The sequence below is a fragment of the Panthera uncia genome (assembly GCF_023721935.1).
Source record: "Panthera uncia isolate 11264 chromosome A1 unlocalized genomic scaffold, Puncia_PCG_1.0 HiC_scaffold_16, whole genome shotgun sequence".
Taxonomy (NCBI): domain Eukaryota; kingdom Metazoa; phylum Chordata; class Mammalia; order Carnivora; family Felidae; genus Panthera; species Panthera uncia.
In genome coordinates, this window is record NW_026057576.1 from 68,541,365 (window position 1) to 68,562,409 (window position 21,045).

Here is a 21,045-nt window from a genome sequence, read left to right on the forward strand (position 1 = left end):
ATAGGTTATAAACTAGGGCCTAAAGATTAAAGTGAGGCCTGACGGAGTTGTGATGTAAGGTGACACAGATAGCTAATGGTAACAGGTGCCTGGAGAGGGCAGATGAGGTGGAAGCAACCAAAGGCCCACATTTACCACATTTACCATTTGTGCAGCATGTGCACACTTTCCCATTTCTATTCTTTTTTGCTAGCCTCTTGCCTGAAATTTTGACTGAGTTGTATCGTTATGTCAAAAGTGATTTGAATATAATACATGTGAATGTGCTTGTACAATATAATGTATTAGACTTAAGTTTGTGTAGATGAGGAGTCTCTAAACCATGGTCCATCGGCCAAATGCAGCCTGCCGCCTGTTTTTGTAAATTAAATTTTATTGGCACACATCCATGCTCATTCATGTACGTGATGTCTGTGGCTGCTTTGGCTTTATAACAGCAGAGTTGTGAAGCTATAGCAGAGACCAAATAACCTGCAATGCCTGAAATATTTACTGTATGGCCCTTTGTGTAGAAATTTGCCAACCCTTGGTATAGAGTATCTGGGTCTCAGAGAAGTTAAATGACACAGCCTGTGTGTTCATCCATGCATTCAATCGTTAAAAAAATGGTTGTTTGCTGTGTTTATATTTGAGAAGGATATAAAAAGGCATCAGATGTGTGTCCTGCTCATGAGGGGCTCACAGTCATGTTGTGGAAAATAAGTCAAGTCCACAAGTGACTTCAGTTCAGGGGAAAAATACTATGAGGAAGTTCACATTCTCCTTAAATGAAGGATATTTCCATCAGGGGCTTTGCATTAGAGAGAAGAGTATAGAATAGGTGAATGACCACCTTCCTTACTGACTAATTTGCTTTGTAATTTCTCCTCCATTTCCCATTGTCAGTGCTATGCCTCAGCCAAGACAACAGTGCCATTCTCAAACATGGCTAGTTCTTTCCTGTTCCATCCTTTTCAGCACTCTTTAACCTGTGGGCACACCGGTCCTCTCCCACATTTCCAACTTCTGCCTGTCCCGAAAGGCATGGTTCACATGTTACTACTATCAGCATAGTTTCCATGCCCTTCAGGTGAGAAGTAATCTCTTTCTTCTATTTGCTAGAGCATTTTTTTTTGAGATTTCTTGTTTGCTATACCTCTTTCCATATTAAAATTTTTCCTTTACTGTATTTTAATCTCCTCTTGAGATGAGAGACTTGGTCTCATTGGTCTTTGTTTCCCTTTTGTTTTATATTTTAATGATTTCTGCATAGTAGGTTCAATGAATGATATGGAAAGATTAATTACTAGATTAAAAATAATAAAACAATAACCTGCAAGAAAACTTTTCGTCTATCACAAAAGGGACTGCTTTATAGTTAGAAGGCAATGTTGCTGTGTTTTGGTTCACAACGAAAATATGCAGCTAGTGATAACTAACCCTGTCTTTTTTTGTGTGTATCGTGGCAAGATTCTTTTTGGGATATAGCTTTCCTAGCATTAAAATCTTTTCCCATTGGAGTGTGCCATTTAAAATGCTCCTTTTGGGATATCTAGGTATAGTTGGTAAGTTCCATAAAAAATAATACAGCATTGAAATGAAATTGCCTACTGATTATGTTAGGCCATATAAACATTGTGTGATTGGTGACCAGCCATTGGATTCAATAGTTACTCTCTCAAACTGAATATATTCTTAGAAATATGCTTTACGTTGTAGTGGTGATAGATAACCATGTTGGTGGTGGTGACTTTGGCAAGGAGAAGCTGAAAATTTTTTTTTAATGTTTATTCATTTTTGAGAGAGCATGAGTGGAGGGAGGGCAGAGGGAGAAGGGGACAGAGGATTCAAAGCAGGCTCTGTGCTGACAGCAGCGAGCCCAATGTGGGGCTTGAACTCATGAACTGTGAGATCATGACCTAAGCTGAAGTCAGATGCTCAACCAACTGAACCACCCAGGCACCCCTGGAATTTTTTTTTTTTAAGTTGGATACTGTGGAGTTCCTTTTATTATAATACCATATCTTATGTTTGAGATTTAATCAAATATGGAGGTTCCCCCCTCCATTTTTCTAGTTCTGTGTTTTTTACTGTCTTTTTTAAAAAAATATTTATTTTGAGAGAGAAAGAGAAAATCCCACGGAGGCTCCACACTGTCAGTGCAGAACCCAGTGTGAGTCTAGATCTCACAAACCGTGAGATCATGACCTGAGTGGAAATCAAGAGTCAGATGCTCAACCAACTGAACCACCAAGGTACCCCTGGAATTTTCTTTTTTTTTTAAAGTTGGATACTGTGGAGTTCCTTTTATTATAATACCATATCTTATGTTTGAGATTTAATCAAATATGGAGGTTTTTTTCCCCCCATTTTTTTCTAGTTCTGTTTTTTTACTGTCTTTTTTAAAAAAATATTTATTTTGAGAGAGAAAGAGAAAATCCCACGGAGGCTCCACACTGTTAGTGCAGAGCCCAGTGTCAGGCTAGATCTCACAAACCGTGAGATCACGACCTGAGTGGAAATCAACAGTCAGATGCTCAACCGACTGAGCTCCCCAGGCACCCTTGATTCTGTTTTTTAAAATTGCTGTTCAAAGACCAGCATATTTATTTTGCTTATGGAAAAACGAGTTGTGCTTTATGTGATACATTGTTGTTTTTAGAAACATTAGAAAATATATAGTAAACCAAGTATAAAAGCATACTGAACATTATGGTTGTTTTTTTTTTCCAAGACTAATTCTTTTTGTTTCTTTTTTTTTTTTTTTTTTTTTTGTAATAACAGCCTTCATTTGGGCCTCTGTGTGGGAGTATGTTTGTGGGTACCCGTGACCATTATTCTTTATGCTTAATTTACATGCAGTGGGATCAGATTACCCAGAATCCCTACTGTACCTGATTTAAACCAAATCATACTTTGGTTTTGCTTAAATCATGGAAAAAAACAAAGCTACAAATCACCCTCATGAAGAAATTTCAGTAATTTTCAGTAATCTTAATGTGCCGAGCCAACAGATTTTATTTCCAAACTGTGTTTCATTCTGTATTTCCCTTCTGGGCTCCTTGTATTCTGAGCGGTAAAAACACAGTGATAGGAAGCTATGAGGAGAATTAAGAAAATAAATTCTTTAATTTATGAAAGAGCTTTGAGGGGCACCTGGGTGGCTCAGTCAGTTAAGCGTCTGACTTCGGCTCAAGTCATGATCTCACAGTTCATGGGTTTGAACCCCACGTCGGGCTCTGTGCTGACAGCTAAGAGCCTGGAGCCTGCTTCGGTTTCTGTCTCCCTCTTTCTGTGTCCCTCCGCTGCTCATGCTCTTTCTCTCTAAAATAAACATTAAATTAAAAAAAAAAAAAGAAAGAAAAAAGTAAAACTACCTGCTCTTGAAAAAAGGAGGTATTGGTTTAAAGAGATTTTAGCGGCTTATGGGTGGCTCAGTCGGTTAAGTGTCCAACTTTGGCTCAGGTCATGATCTCTCAGTTTGTGGGATTGAGCCCTGCATCGAGCTTTGTGCTGACAGCTCAAAGCCTGGACCCTGATTCTGATTCTGTGTCTCCCCCTCTCTCTCTGCCCCTCCCCTGCTCACAGTCTGTGTCTCTGTCTGTCTCTCTCTCAAAAATAAGTAAACATTAAATAAATATTAAAAGAGATTTCATAGTGCTCCTAGTTAGTTTGCTAACATATGTATGTGTATAGATATAGTAAGTATCTATGTAAGTATAGTAAATATATATATATATATTTATTTATTTAGTAATTTATTTTACTAAAGCACAGCATTACAAATTATAGGGATTAGCTTTATGAGAAATTTGTACGTTAGATTTAATAGTTCGTGTTTCATGTTTGGGTCTTGCCCATGTATTTAAAAGATATGTGTGTACATGCATATCGACGGTGAGTTTTATCCACAGTGCTCAGCGTGGAAGCTTATAGAAAACTGTAGCAAGCACTTCAGATTTGATGATCATATTCTTTTATCTCCTTCTGTTGGACACCTTTTAACAGGATAAGGAATATAACTGTTCAAAAACAGTGATGAGATGTCATTTTTCTATCCATTGGATTTACCAAAAATTTAAAAACTGGCTGTAATATCCAGTGTAGGCAAGTGGACAGGAAAATTGTTCTTGGGAGTATAAAGTATTTTAGGCTTTTTTTTTTTTTTTTTGCTAGAAATTTACTAGTATTTATTACAATTTAGTGTATATATTCTTTGACTTGACAAGGAACTTCACCTACAAAGACAAACCTTAAGAAATGTTCATTGTAAGGTTGTTTGTAACAGCAAAACTTGGAAATAAGTTAACATTGTTTCATCTGTAAAATGAAGAGAATGACCCCTACCTGCAAGGTTGTTGTAAAGATGGGAAACAACTTATATAAAGAACTTAGCACAGAGTCTGGCATTGCCAGGCAAATCATCTTAATCTTTATAATTGTTAATAATTACTTTAGTAGAGGAGAGAGCTGTTGAAGAGCATTTAGCGACAAGGATATAGTTGAAGTTAGTGCTTTTGGGAAATTAGTCTGATAGTTTTCATGTCTATTTTGTGAGTTTAGATTTTTTTTTTCCTGTTGAGGTTAATAGTTTGATAGAATTATACTGCTGTATATCTGTGTGTAATAATGTAGTTTACAAATTATTATGACCCATGATTTCTTTCATTCATGCAACCACCGAAGCTGGATATTATGAACTCTATCATGAAAGGAAAACAATGACTCAGGTACAGTGACCTCTAATAGTTACACTATGCTAGTAGTAACAGAGTCAGGACTTGGCCTACGTTGGTTGACTTTCAGGTACAGAGCACTTGAAATAAAAACCACTGTGCCCTCGTTGGCTAAGTTGGAAATAGAGCATTCACAGAGAACCCAAACGGTGAAGACCAAATAACTGTGGTCAACTTACCCAAAGCTCATAGAAACCTTTCTCTCCATTTAACAGTAATACAGGTAGTGCATGGTCAGATTGTAGGAAAATGACTGTTGTGTAGGCAGAAACTTGGAAGACAGCATCTTGCTGGGTCCCTTGTCTCACTTGGGAGATTGTAATCCATAGTGCGTTATTAGAGTTAAGAAGTGTGCTTTAAGTGGTTTGTAACTGATACTAAAATTCTGAAGTTAGCAAGTTAGCCAATAGTTTCATTTAGCACTATTTTTGTTCTTAAAATAGTAGAGTAAATTTAAAGTGATTCCTATGATACTCTATTCACTCATAGTTGTAACAACTTTTTTTTTAGGTAGGAGGATAAAGGAGAGGCTTAAACCTTGCAAGTTCAGAATTGTATATAACTCTGATTTTATCTATATGTAGGCTGTGATCTGGGTAACTCACAGAAGTATGTTTTGTGCATGACTGTTGAAATTTATTTATATCATGGCTTAAGAAAGTTGAATAATGTTACTGCAGTGTATTTTGTAGATATCTAGTTTTAACTATATACGTTTTCTTAACATTAGTAGAAATTCCATATTGGACATAGATCTTTGATTTTTATTATGTTAAAATGAAACATTTTTGAGAATGTAAAATCTTAAATTTCAGTCACATGCATATTCTGGAAAAGAAGGTTTTCTCCATCTGTGAACCTCTGACCCTAGCCCCCAGTTTGGAAGCTACCACTGCAACTATATTTATATTCTTCCGGAGTGAGTGTGTGTGTTAGAATTTTGCTATAGATTTGTCTTATTTGCCAAAGTAGATTTTGTTTATGAGAAAAGAAGTGGCACAGAATATTTCTTGCCTTCCCCCAGGCTTTTAAAAATAGGTATGGAATACAACCTACAGATACACTAGCACCATTCTTATTTAATCTTCCCGACAAGCTGTGTTGTATTATCATCATCCCTTGGTGTTAAGAAGAGAATAATCTCAGGAGTAAATGCCTTGCCCAGTGTCACATAGCTAATCAATGAGACTATAGTTTGTAACAAAAGTTACAAATTCTGTACTCAGTAAATGTTCCAAACTGCTTTGAAGATGGATTGAAACTAGACTGGGTTGTTAGTGTTTTGTTTGTTTCTTTTGTTTTTTTGTCTTATAAAAGATAGCTTTGGCTGGTGCCTATTTTTGGTGTTGATGGAGGCTCTTTCTTCTCCATTCTTCCTCCCCTCCGCTTGGTGTGCCATTTTTAAGGTCTGAAAACAGCTATTTCTTTTGTTTTTCTGATCTTGTGATCTTGGATCCTAGTGAAAGTAACTGTCTTCACTTGGATTTGCTCACTTTTTGAAAGAGCTGGTGGAAATGTAAAATAGTCATTGATACCTTTTACCACTCTGTGATTTTATGTATATATATAAATGCTTTTTATTTATTTGAGAGAGAGAGCACAAGTGGGGGAGGGGCAGAGGGAGAAGGGGACAGATGATCTGAAGTGGGCTCCAGAATGACAGCAGTGAGCCTGATGTGGGGCTTGAACTGAAAAATTGTGAGATCATGACCCAAGCCAAAGTTGGACACCCAACTGACTGAGCCATCCAGTAGCCCCCCACTCCATGATATTCTTAAATTGAATCAATCTGGTCTCCATGGATTGGGAGGGGAAGTTTGGCAACTCTTCTGACAATTTAAAAAACAATTTTTTTTAATATTTATTTTTGACAGACAGAGCATGAGTGGGGGAGGGGCAGAGAGAGGGGGAGACACAGAATCCGAAGCAGGCTCCAGGCTCTAAACTGTCAGCACAGAGCCTGACGTGGGGCTCGAACTCACAGACCGCGAGATCATGACCTGAGCCAAAGTCGGACGCTCAACCGACTGAGCCATCCGGGTGCTCCCCTTCTGACAATTTTATAGTATATTTGTAATTGTGACTCTTAAATGTTATGTTCAGAATTTATGAAATAACTTCATAAAACCCTTATCATAACAGAATGTCCTCGGAAATGTTTGAGAAGTTTATTTTCCTGTGTGTTGGATTAGAGTTCAGCTTCTAGAGTATTTGTTGAAGAATTTGAAGATTTGAATAGAAATGCTCTGACATGGATAAATCCTCCTTTATTTTTAGGGAGATTTTTTAAGGGTGTAGACAAGGCAAATTCATATAGGTTTGTGGGGTTTGGGGATGCCTTCAATAGGAAGGTTAAGAATGTAGGATTTGAGGGGCGCCTGGGTGGCTCAGTCGGTTAAGCAGCCGACTTCGGCACAGGTCATGATCTCACAGTTAGTGGGTTCAAGCCCCTCGTCAGGCTGTGTGCTGACCCCAGTTTGGATTCTTTGTCTCTCTTTCTCTCTCTTTGCCCCTTCCCCACTTGCACTCTGTCTCTCTCAAAAATAAACATTAAAAAAAAAAATGAATCTAGGATTTGATGAGGTTGGGATTTCCTGCTCTTGGCTTGGTTAAAATAGCTTGAATTTTATCCTATGAACTTTCCTTCTCCCCTAATTCCTTACTGTCCCCTTCAGTTATTAGCACAGTCTGGAATCAGTTAAAATTCTTCTTCTGCCACATTGTAGCTATGTGATCTCAGATAGGGTGCTTAATGTTTGAAGACTCAAGTGTCTTTGCTCACAGTTCACACAATATATATTTCCACATCTGACTCTATGTTGAAAACATGTCTCTTGTAGCAGTGTGTAGGTGGGTCATGCTTTTTAAATCATTCTAATAATCCATATCTTTTTCAAGTTGTAGTGTTTAGACAATTAAGGTTTTTTGGTTTGCCTAATTCATTCATTCTTTCTTTCTTTCTTTCTTTCTTTCTTTCTTTCTTTCTTCCCCCCCCCCCCTCTCTCTCTCTTTTTCTCTCTTTCTTTCTGGCATGAGTGGGTGATAGGGGTTGGGGGGGAGTGGAGAGAGAGCCAGACAGAGCCAGACACGGGGCTCAACATGTGGCTCGATCTCACGAACTGTGAGATCATGACCTGAGCCAAAAATCAAGAGTCAGATGCTTAACTGACTGAGCCACCCAGGTGCTTTGCCTTATTTTCTTTACTAACAGCTTTACTGAGGTATAATTCCCATGTCCTAACATTCACCCTTTTCTCATAAACAATTCAGTGCTTTTTAGTATTGTCATGGAATTGTGTAACCATCTTCAATATGCAATTCCAGTAAAATTTATTAACATTTAATAAATTACTAGTGTGACTGCATTTATGGCTACCATTTTGTTTGCTTTCTGGTTGTCTCACTTTTTTTTTCTTCTGTTTTCTTGTTTCTCTGGATTATATTAAATTTTGGAATTCCATTTAAAGTTACCTATTAGACCTTTTACATTTTTTAGTGGTTTTTCTAGGCATTACAATATACATCCTTAACTTTATATGGTCTACTTAGAGGTAATATTACACTATTTCATGTAAAATGTAGACATGTTACGGTTGTATAGGCACCTGGGTGGCTTAGTTGGTTGAGCATTCAACTCTTGATTTTGGCTCAGGTCATGATCTCATGGTTTGTGGGATGGAGCCCCGTGTTGGGCTCCACGGTGAGCATGGAGCCTGCTTGGGATTCTCTGTCTCTGTCCTGCTTATGCGCTCTCTCTCTCTCTCTCTTTCTCAAAAAAGAATTTACAATTGTACAGTCCCCCCCTCCCCCATTTTTCCATCAACATTCTCTGTGTTAATAGTTGTCATGAGTATTTCATCTGCATAGATTACAAATTCCATAGGAAAATGTCTATTTTTGCTGTAAACATGTTTGAGGTAAGTTAGGACATTTCCTTCATTAATGACACAAGTATAAGTTGAAATTAAGACTTATTTTCACTTTGGTCCATTTTTAGGAGAAATTCTTAGTTTTTTAGAAAATTTTTAATTACATACATATTTAATTATACATAATTATATAACATAGGATTACCCTTTTCACTATTTAAAAAATATATGGAATTCTTCATGAATTTGCATGTCATTTTTGCTTAGGGGCCATGCTAATAATCCTCTCTATCTTTCTAATTTTAGTACATGTGGGGCCCCTTTTCTCTATTTTTTGTAAATTTTTTTTTTTTTTTGAGAGAATTTCAAGCAGGCTCTGCACTGTCAGCACAGACCTCGATGTGGGGTTCAAACCCACAAATGGTGAGACGATGATCTGAGCTGAAATCAAGAGTTGGATGCTTAACTGACTGAGCCACCCAGGTGCCTCCCCACTTCACCATTTTTAAGTGTACAATTCAGTGGCATTAAGTACATTTACAGTGTGCAACTCTCACTACCGTTTTATTTTTCATCATCCAAAACTGAAACCCTGTACTCATCAAACAGTAACTCTCATCAGTTGAGCGTTTGACTTCAACTTGGGTATTGATCTCATGGCTTGTGAGTTTGAACCCACACTGGGCTCTCTGTTGTCAGCACAGAGCCTGCTTTGGATCTTCAGTTCCTCTTTTTCTCTGCCCCTCCCCTGCTCGTTCTCTCTCTCTCTCTCTCAAAAAACAAAAACAAAACAACAACGAAAACAGTAACTCTCTACTACTCCCACCCCTACCCAGGATAAGGTCTGTTTTACTTTCTGTCTTTATGAATTTGCCTATACTAGGTAACTCTTATGAGTGGACTCATATAACTTTTGACCTTTTATGTGTGGCTTATTTCACTGAGCATAATGTCCTTGAGGTTCATCCATGTTGTAGTGTGTGTCAAAATTTCATTGCTTTCTAAGTCTGATAAGTCCATGGTATGGCTATACCACATTTTTTAAATGTTTATTTGTTTATTTTGAGAGAGAATGCATCAGCATGTGTGGGAGTGGGGCCAAGAGAGAAGGAGAGTGAGAATCCCAATCAGACTCTGAGATGTTAGTGCAGAGCCTCACGTGGGGCTCAATCCCAGGAACTGTGAGGGCATGACCCGAGCTGAAATCAAGAGTCAGGTGCTTAACTGACTGAGCCACCCAGGCGCCTTGGCTGTACACATTTTTATCTGTCATCTATTGATTGTCACTCAACTTGTAAATGAGTAGAAAGTTGAAATCATGCTTTTAATTCTGTTGTATTACCGAAACTTTCAGTAGGTGCTTGCTCACTATTTGATAGGTGAGAAAAGTTGCTGAATTAAAATTTGGAATTCTGGAAATATAGAAAGGGCACTTTGAGAAACCTCCCTGTATTTTTAGGTTGTGATGCTACTTTTAATTTATAGTAACTTTGTGATCTCTTAAAATTGAGTTTCATCTATTTATTTGTATATAATCCCTAAATTTAGAAGGAACTCAGTAGGAAACACTTTTTGTTGTTCCAGTGAAAGTAGTAGATTGAAGATTTTGTCAGATTAAATGAAGTAACATTAATTATCACTGTTACGTATAGTTAATGATTCTTATTGCCTCAATACATTCTAAAATTAAACTTTTAAGTGCATGCTTTCCAACATGGGCAAAGAGGCAGAAATAATGAGATGATTGCTGGGGTTTTGTTTTTGGACTGGACCTTATCTAAAGATACTGTTACAAAGTTCCTGAGACACCATATTGAATGAAGCACAGTGTGTGATAGGCTAATTTACTAGGAGTATTCTGTTCTTGTGTGTGCACACTTCCCAACATATGGCATATTTGTTAACATCCCTGTGTGGGCACATGTGTGTATTTTCTTAGCTTTTTATTCAGTTCTTCACATGCTCATTGGTTGTTGAATATAGGTGTTAAGAGAAATAAGAATCTGTTTGAGGGGTGCCTGGGGGGCTCAGTTGGTTAAGTGTCTGAGCTCAGGTTATGATCTCACAGCTCCTGGGTTTGAATCCTGTGTCCGGCTCTGGGCTGACAGCTTGGAGCCTGGAGCCTGCTTCAGATTCTCAATCTCTCTCTCTCTCTCTCTCTCTCTCTCTCTCTCTCTCTACCCCTCCCTATTCATGCTCTGTCTCTCTCAAAAATAAATAAACATTAAAAAAAATTTAAAAAGAAACTATTTGAAAAAATTATGTGTTACATTTGTTAACCATTATATTTTACTTAAAAGGAAATGTTTTGATTAGTAATGATAGCCTTACGAGTGCCGTTGTTGATTAGAATGCTATAATTTCTATAAAATGTATTGAATGTATGAACAGAATTGGTTGTATATTAATATACATAAAATGCCATTTCACTAGGGTAGCATCCATTAGTTCAGTGTCTGATATTATTAATGGTATAAGGGCATACATAATATTGAGAAGGCTAACTTGGTTACACCATTGCTAAAATACAAATTTAAAATGAGTTTTAAAATAGTTGTTGAATCTGGGTAATCAATAACTGGGGATTTATGATACCGTTCTGTCTAATCTTCATTATGTTTGAAACTTTTCATTAAAATCAATAAAAGGAAGTATATTAGGCTCCAAAGAAGTATTTTTTTTTTAATGTTTATTTTTGAGAAAGAGTGAGAGAGCATGTGTGCACACGCCAGCAGGGGAGAGGCACAGAAAGAGGGGTACAGAGGATATGAAGTGGGCTCTGTGCTGATAGCAGAGAGGCTGATGTGGGGCTTGAACACAACAACTGGGAGATCATGACCTCATCCGAAGTTAGACATTCAACCAACTGACTGAGCCACCCAGGTGCCCCCCAAAGAAGTATGTTTTTATATCCCATGTTGTTCTGGTAGGCTGGATTATCATAGAGTAAATAATAGGTTCAGTGTTCGTTGATTGTCTTGGAGAATTTACTAAACTTGGGAGAAATTAAAGCTCTCCTGTACATCCTGTGAGAGGATTTTAGCCTTGTCTTTGAAATGTTATCCTGTCATTAAAATGTATGCCTTTACTCTTTAATACTTGCACTTGATAGTTTCATCACAAGGAGAAAGAGAATGTTTTGTCCTTACCCTTTAGTTTGGTGTCTGTCGTTGATGTTAAAGTCAAGGTATGCTCTCTAAAAACTTAGCTTTTTCCAGCCCATCTTGACCTCTTGATTACAGCATGGCACCATAAACGGTAAAGAAGTGCCCTTCTCATGTGTGTAAACTGTTCCTTAGACCAGAGGGAAGATGTAAAAGGAAGCTCCCTTCTATGTCAGGTTGGTCACAAAATAAAGAAACAAACAAACAAACAAACAAAATTGTTAAAAGAGCTTAATCTAGGGTAGTAAGGAGGTGCCTATCTTTATTCCAGATATCACATTTAAGTATCTCTTTTTAATGAAAAAAACGAGGCTTGGGGGGCACCTGGATAGCTCAGTCAGTTAAGCATCCGACTTTGGCTCAGGTCATGATCTCATGATTCTGGAGTTCAAGCCCCGCACTGGGCTCTGTGCTGACAGCTCAGAGCCTGGAGACTGCTTCAGATTCTGTGTTTCCCTCTCTCTCTCTCTCTCTTTCTCTCTGCCCCTCCCCTGCTTTCACGTTGTGTGTGTCTCTCTCAAAAATAAATAAACCTTTTTTTTTGTTTGTTTAATGTTAATTTTGAGAGAGAGAACCGGAGTGGGAAAGGGGCAGAGAGGGAGAGAGACAATCCCAAGCAGGCTCCATGTTGTCAGTTTGTCTGCAGAGCCTGATGCAGAGCTCAATTCTACGAACCCTGAGATCATGACCTGAGCTGAAAGCAGGAGTTGGACGCTTAACCGATTGAGCCATTCAGGTACCCCTGAAGTATTTTTTATGTCTCATAAGCAACTTCTGCTAAGATGATCTTTTACATAGGACTGCATTTCTCAAAGAGTTTTTACCGTGCTTTGTTATTATGTGTGTTTAGATTAAAGTAGACATGATTGTCTCAAGGACACATTAATTGCCAAAAGAAATAATCATGTTTTGATTGTGTTTTTGTACTAGAATAAGAATTTGAGAATTCAAGTCTTTAGTTTGTCTTATTATTTTATTAGATCATTACTTACCTGCCCTCACAAGATATCCATTAACACTCGATACAGTTTGGAAAAATGACCTAGTATAATAGGATGAGCACCTTCCACTCTTGGTGTAGGTTTTTGTTTTGTTTTTGGTATAGGGGGGTTTTAGTCACAAGGAACCCACAGGGTAAGCCAAGGGTAAGCATATATGTGGATTACTTTCAGAAGGATGATGCAAATGGAAAACCATAGTTTTATTTTCATAAGAGATTTATCTCCTATCTTGTGGCAAGAGTGGGAAGGTGCCAGATAGTCTTTTAGATAATAGATATAGTCAAGATGAACAGGATAAAAATCTGAGTGTTCATGAGGTTATATTCAAGTACAGAGAGGTAGGTGATTAGAAGTGAATTCACAAAGTCAGATCATTTGAATGCTGTAAAGAGGAAGAAAAAGTGGGTGAGTGGCAGAGTATTGGCTGCCAGCATGTTCTGGGGCACTTGGGGATCCTTGGGACCTTTTCAGAGACTCTGCCAAGTAAAAAATGTTTGAGTAATAGTTTTTCCCCACTCATTTCCTCACGACTCTGCAGTAGAGTTTTCGTGTGGCCACACGATGTATATTGTAACAGATTAAGTCCAGAACAGATAGGATAATCCAGCTGTATTAAGCTTGATGTTAGAAGTCTGTGCAAATGTAAAACATTTACTAACTTATTTGTTATGAAAATGTTCATTCTAATTGTTAATTCTAAATGGGTTCATTCTTGGAGTGCCTGGGTGACTCGATCAGTTAAGCGTCTGACTTCGGCTCAGGTCAAGGTCTCATGGTCTGTGGGTTTGAGCCCTGCATCGGTCTCTGTGCTGACAGCTCAGAGCCTGGAGCCTGCTTCAGATTCTGTGTCTCCTCTCTCCCTTCTCCTACCCACTCACCTTGTGTCCTCTCTATCAAAAATAAATCAACATTAAAAACAATTTAAAAAATGAATAAACATTAAAAAAAGGGTTAATTCTCTTAAAATTAATATATATTTTATTGTTTATTTTTTGATTTTATTTTTAAGTAATCTCTACAACCAGTGTGGGGCTTGAACTCACAACCCTTGAGATCAAGAGTCACACAAGTAAATATTTAAAAAATTTGTTAATTTTAGCACTGTAAATATTGATTTAACATGAATAAGCAGAAGCTCTTTGAGGTCAATAGAGTTTTAAAATGAAAGAGGTTCTGAGGTCCCCAAATTGAGAAATGCTGTGCCGTAAGTTAACTGGATGGCCTCTTTAGAGAAGGTGGGACCAAAGAATCTCTCAGAGAGGGTGACCATTAAGCTGAGATGTCATGGGAAAAGAACATTCTACTCAGAGAGAGCAAGACTTCTCTGACTACTCCTTCCCTCTGCACTCTGGCATTCTTTTCTGGCCTTACAATTAATTATGTGTGAAATCAAGGACCTTTACTTACTCATCTTTGAATTCCTGTTATTTACGACTTTACTTACTAATCATAAATACTTCTTTGCCAATTTTAGTGGAATTGTTTATATATACTTCCAAACATGAGACAAACTTTGGGGAGTGGCCTAATCTCCTTGCTATTCACGCTATGCTCATTTGAAGTACATTTTTATTTTTAAAAGTAATTAACAAACATTTATTAGGATCTATTTCCTATTACTTTCTTTTACATGAAAGAATCTTAATATTGGATGTCTGTGACTGTTAGTATAATATGGCTTTGTTTTCCATACATATTTGTTAATGGTAAATTTGTTTTGCAATCTTTATGCTTTGGAGTTAAATTTGAGCCTATGTTTATTAGTGAAATATATAAAGGCTGTGGTTTTTATTGTCATTCCTGCCATTACCATCCTTCATCACACCATTTATAAGCAAAAGCAGTTTTTTTTTAAGTTTATTTATTTTGAGAGAGAGAGAGAGAGAGAGCGCGCGCACACGTGGGGGAGGGGCAGAGAGAGAGAGAGGATGAACTATGAGATCATGACCTGAGCTGAGACCGAGGTGCTCAACGGAATGAGCCACCCAGGCACCCCAAAAGTAAAAGAAGTTTTTAAAAAATGTTTGTTTATTTGTTTCTGAGAGAGAGCAGGGTAGAAGGGCAGAGAGAGGGAGACAGAGAATCCCAAGCAGTCTCTGCATTGTCAGTGCAGAGCCTGACTCAGGGCTCGAACTCACAAACTGTGAGATCATGATCTGAGCTGAAATCAAGAGTTGGACGCTTAACCAACTGCACCACTCAGGCGCCCCACAAAAGCACTTTTAAAAGTGAGTAGTAACAGAAAGACGAGAAGGAAATAAGGAATCTAGATGAAGAGTATGAGTAATAAGGTTTATTGGACCATGATAACGAATGGATGAGATTTCTACCTTTAGCAGATTAACTTGTTCTGAGTGATAATTGTGTGCCGGACACTATTACACTCGACATTTAGTAACTCCATTTGCTTTTTGCAACAGCCCTACAGGTGGATACTAGGTTTTCAGTACTGTTTATAGATGGAAGAAGTAAAAAGAAGGAGAGTGTCAATAAGTTAGTTGCTCAAGGCCACACAGCTGTTAGTGCCAGGGCGATCAGAACGCAGGCCTATCTACAGCTCCTGTCGTGCTCTGACTCCTACTGGGCCATGCTCCCTCTGACGTGACGGAGAGATTCTACAACATGTTATAGAGCAAAACAAAATAAAGCCTTAAAATGTTTTCAACTTTTTTCCCTCCCCCATCATTATTTTTTTCTTTTTCTGTAAGACTATAATTTTATAGTTTGTTGTAAGCCTCTTGTTATCTTTAGCTGGTAGGACATTTCCAGACCTAAAGGGGCTCCATAAAGAGTGGGAGGGAGACAAAGCATAAGAGACTCTTAAAAACTGAGAACAAACTGAGGGTTGATGGGGGGTGGGAGGGAGGGGAGAGTAGGTGATGGGTATTGAAGAGGGCATCTTTTGGGATGAGCACTGGTGTTGTATGGAAACCAATTTGACAATAAATTTCATATAATAAAAAAAAAATAACACCAAAAAAAAAAAAAGACAAAAAAAGAAGAGTTGCCTGTAGAAGTTGAGGTTTCCCCACTAAAAGCTAGAAGTGGGAAAGAGAAGCAGACGAAACAAGGAGAAGAGCATAGAGAAGAAAGAGAAGAGAGGAAAGCGGTGATGATGGTCTGGAGGGGAGTCTATAGGGTGGTAGCTATCCTTGCAAGTGTGGGGCAGTCACAGCAGCGCCAACAACACGCATGGTGAGGGCTCGCTTTCCAGGTGCCTTGGCCAGTATGGTTTTGGTGAGTGGGGCGAAGGGGCAGCAGTAGCCTTCACAGGATTTGGTAGAGGTGAAAAACAGCAATGGGGATGATTGACTACAGATCTTAAAAGATACTGAGTTAGAAGAGCTGGAAGATAAAACAGTTTTCTCTGAGGTGCCACAAAAGTGACCAGTAATGCAGAAATACATCTCTTTTAGGAAGTAGACAGATGTTTTTATACTTGGAGCAAATTACCTGGATCACCGTACATTTTCTTTAAGATAAAAGACAAAGCTGCCGGACTCCCAACGCATAAGCAGGCGTACTCCTGAGTAAGAGAAGACCTTGCCAATCACCTTCTAGTCAGTGATCAGTTCTTTTGACTGAGGTCTATTCTTTCAAGCCCTGAGGGTTCTAAAAAACTGGGGTTTAACTGTGCACAATATATGGAAAACTTCAGTTTTTTACTCAGAATTCATAAAGAGCAAGTAACCAGATTTTTAATGTGTTGTTTTGTGGTATTTAGTTATTGTGATTAATTTTTTGGTGGTGTGAAGCTTTAAGAATCTGGCAGGCTTGGAGCACCTGCGTGGTTCAGTTGGTTAGGCGTCCGACTTCAGCTCAGGTCATGATCTTGTGGTCCATGAGTTTGAGCCCTGTGTGGGGCTCTGTGTTGACAGCTCAGAGCCTGGAGCCTGCTTCAGGTTCTGTGTCTCCCTCTTTCTGCTCCTCCCTCACTCGTGCTATCTGTCTCTCTTTCTCACAAAGAAATAAAACATTTAAAAAAAGTCTGGCACGTTTTTAAGGTCATCAGAGAACGATAAATTAAAAAAAATTTTTTTAAATGTTTTTATTTATTTTTGAGACAGAGACAGAGCATGAGCAGGGGAGGGGCAGAGAGAGAGGGAGACACAGAATCCAAAGCAGGCTCCAGGCTCTGAGCTGTCAGCACAGAGCCTGATGCAGGGCTCGAACTCACGGACTGTGAGAACATGACCTGAGCTGAAGTAGGATGCTTAACTGACTGAGCCACCCAGGCGCCCCGAGAATGATAAAATTATATTCAAACGTGTTAAAAGTACAAGTGCTTACTTATATAATAGTATTCTTTAACAAATGTTACACAGTAAGTCAAAATAGCAAGTTAATATATTAATGGTACCTTCATTCTATTGCCACATTTATTTTGAAATTAAAAATGCTATTTTTAAATTATGAAAACCATAACTTATTTTTTTAAAGCTGTACACCCAGCATGGGGCTTGAACTCATGACCCCAAAATCAAGAGCTGCATACTTTACCAACTGAGCCAGCCAGGAGTCCCTGAAAATCATAATTTATCTCAAAAGTTAGAAAGTAGATATCTGTTCACATTTCATTTTAGGTTTTTCTACTGTAAATTGCAGATTATATTATGGCAAATAGGCTAATATTTTGTGGCCCAACAAATGAGGCCCTGCTCATGTAAAGCAAATATTTTGTTTATCTTGAGATCTAAATCATTAGTTTATATGATAATTGTTTTCTTGACGAGCTTCTCAACTTTTCAGTCTTCCCGAGGCCCTGGTGAGCTTTAGATTGCCAAAGTCCAAATTTGTCGAATGACCAATGAAGAAACCAGTAGTTTACTACATTGTTTTTTATTTCCTTTCTTTTCTTTTTAGACAACCAGAGATCTTATTTTCACTCCTAGGAAATTGTTTGAAGTCATGATGGCTTTTAAACAGGTCTCACAAATCTTAACCGAAGCTGACCACGTTGACAATCCATGTTTTGCACAATATTTTTTGTCGAGGAAGTGTAGAAATTTCGTGTTTGTCTTAGCTTTTCAGTCTCTGAGGTATTACAAGTGGTGACAGGGGCTGCTCTGTTACTGTTTTGCAGCTAGCTCTTTTAATTGATGTTGAATTGTGGCTTTCTGTGCACACAGGGTTAAGTAAAAGGGCTGCAGTCATCCAGTGAGCATTTTCCTTTAATGTGCTCATTAGTGGTGGTAAGTCCACGTTTCAGCACATGTCAGTAATTTACATTTCCTTGCCGAGCGGCTGCCCTTGTTCAAGAGTTGTTCCTAAGCCTGATGAATATATATTGGGAATAAACAGAGTAGAAGAATTGAAAGCCAAATACCCTGCCAGGCCTTTCAGTTGGTTCTGAAGCTTCCAGTGGATCTCTGATTAGCAATGCATGAAGCAGGATGAAAATGCAAAGATGAGGCCTACAAAAGTGGTCCCAGGTAGGCCATCCCCTTAAATCCCCTTTTTGTGACCACCTTTCCATTTCATCTTCCCCAGATTCTTCTTTCAAGGCAGGCTTTCTGTTAAAGTGAAAATACTCTGTTAGACCTAGGAAGTGAACAAAAGAGGATCAACCTGGTTCCTTTACTCCTTCTAACTATTAAGCCAAGTTTGATTGTTAGGCAATGAGTCCACAGAAGCAAAGGGCTTGATCGGCTTTGCTGCTCCTAGGGACCCCATTATTGTGATTGGGATCTCTGTGGTGATTCCTTCTGGGATTCATTTTTCCCTCTTTGCCTGATTGGTACCAGCTTGTTCTGGCTTTTGATAGCTTGCATAGATCATTAAAAGGTAATCTGTGGAAACTGTGGTCAGTGTTTCTGGACATAGGGACAGGACTCACGTTAATGTTGTCTTTGAAACTGGGGTGTTGGGGAAAATCCAGAAGTTTTCTTTTTGTAGAAAAATTTCATAGATTATAATAAGCATTTTTAGAACTCAGAGTTTTATTCCAAGTTACTTTGTGCATAGATGGAATAGCATTAGGAAACACCAGCCTAGCTATCTTTAGAAGATTAAAAATGTCCTAATTCTTTTTACATTTTAAGTTTACTTTCGTGTATTTGGAAATTTGCGTTGCAAGAATGTAGGTATTAATATTTCCTGTTGTGTGTGTGTGTTTAATCTCTGGCATCTGTTTATTTTTGTGCTGCTTTCCAAAACATTGAGTTTAAGAAGTTTTGTTCATACTTCATGGTTAGAACCAAAAGTGAATGAATTTGTGACTGATTATAGTATTAAAGGACATTGAAAAACCTGAGAACTCAAGTCAGATTATTATTATTATTTTATGGTAAATTTCAGTTGGATGTGATTTAGCTTTTGGATCATTTAAGCATGAAGGTAGGTTACATACAGTTTATTAAGTCTTTTAGCTTTTTTTTTATTAGCTAGAATCTTAGTAGAGGGGCAATATATTTTGGAATTTTTTTATAGGTAAGAAGGTAAAGATAAGAATCTTGAGAATATTAATTTAGTAATGTTCTGATCAGCATGTGCAGCCTTTGCAAAAATGTAACAATAAATTTACCTTCTAGATGACTACTTGAAACTATTCTTTCTGGATGCTTGCCAGATAAAGCCCCATGGGATTAAGTTCTGGAAAATCACTTGCAAATTTGTGGGGGATATCAGTGACTTTGAATATTTAACTGTCTAAACTGTCATCTACATGCATTCTGTCTCTGAATTGGGTAAAAAAATTAGAAGTTTGTCAGCCAGTTAGAATTAAAGGTGACATCTGCTTTTAATTGGTGTTTTTTCTTCCAAGTCAGTAAAAATTCAGTAAGACATGAATTATCAAATTTTGCAATGCTAAGCAACTTGTCAAGTGACAGTAAGCACTACCTTGAGCACTTGTACAGATGGGAAGTGTTAAAATGTTGATTAATCGGCCCAGTTCTGATTATGGTTTTAGAAGGTGAAAGCTTGTACAACCATTGCCAGCTTTCTAGTGTCAGAATAGTATTCATTTGTTAATTTTGTAGGCTTTTTTCAATTATTGGCAAACTGCCTCTTCTGTAATGAGTGCATAAATAGTTTTAGAGATACTTTGTTAGTAGATTTAGGGTCAGATAAGGAAATGTAGAATTCTTTGGTTTCTCAAGTCTATTATTTATTTAGTAAACACCTTAGTTCAATTGTTTTTTTTAGTAGAAAACAATTGAAAAAATCTAAAAGTGAGCTTAAGATGGTGTTCTTTTGTTCACACCTGTGATGTGTTGAGAAGGGTGTATCTGTTTGAAACCTTGCCTTGCTCCCCTGTTGAAAAAGAAAATTAGTTATTTCTGTTTTTACTATTTCCAAATGATATTAAGGTATATAACGTAAAGATAAATCCATTCCTTCAAGGTGAGCATGTAAAAATAGCTCAAGACTTCAGACATTCTCAGAGCTAAAAAAGACCAAAGAAAATATTCCCATCATGCTGATTACATTTTAATTTTCTTGTTGAGCATAGTACTAAGTGGTCTCCTTATATAAAGTGTGTCTTTAAAAATTTCACTGTTGAAGGAGATTTCTCCCCCCAACGTATTGTTAAATGGAGAGATTCTCTTCCCATTTGAATAGACTTATATGTTAGAGGTAGAATTCGGTCTTAAAAGTGATTAGGACTTGAAGTAACATTTCTTAGATTAGTTTCTTCATATTACCAGACTTCAGTTGAATTCAGGTCTTCTATTTTGTTGTCTACTTCTGAATATCTGATAAATGTTTTATGTAGTACCATATTTTCCTATCAGGAAACCATCAGGTTATTTAATTTGATTCATAACATTTGTCCTGTTCAGTTACTTAGATCTTGGGTAGATTTTATTTCAACCTAAAAAGTAGACAAGATGCTTACGTAAATTTACTTAATAGTTTTACATATAGTTGATAAGTAACATCTTAAACCCACGAGCCAAGTTCAGCAGTTCTCACATGGTTTTAGAAAATAGTTGAAAAATAGGAAACATAGATTTTCTAGCTTAACTCTGCAAAACATTTTGATGCCTTATAACTTCAGGATTCATTGCCTCTGTACATTTTTCAAGTTATTTGCCTCTCAATGCATAAGGCTTTAATTTACCACCTACTGACAACCACCAAATGGGTTTTTCAGAACTTTTCAAGTGGACTGCTAGAGTTGTGCTTCGGCCCTGGTTTTGATTGCTGGCACAGAATCTCCTAAGATGCTCCAAACCTAGCAGGACAGGAGGCTCTGGCAACATCTACTGGGAAAATGTTTTTACATATTTTTCCAGATACAGAATTACTGTTTTCTACAAGATTTTTGCTTCTTTGAATCCCGTTTTAATGC

General features: G+C 37.7%; 1 protein-coding gene and 1 pseudogene across 4 annotated transcripts in view; one reads left to right on the forward strand and one right to left on the reverse strand.

The window, feature by feature from the left end:
* Window positions 1-21,045, forward strand: part of PCCA (propionyl-CoA carboxylase subunit alpha) — a 483,211-nt gene that overhangs the window by 136,119 nt on the left and 326,047 nt on the right. The window lies entirely within an intron of this gene.
* On the reverse strand, window positions 8,807-8,905 carry LOC125934262 (uncharacterized; annotated as a pseudogene).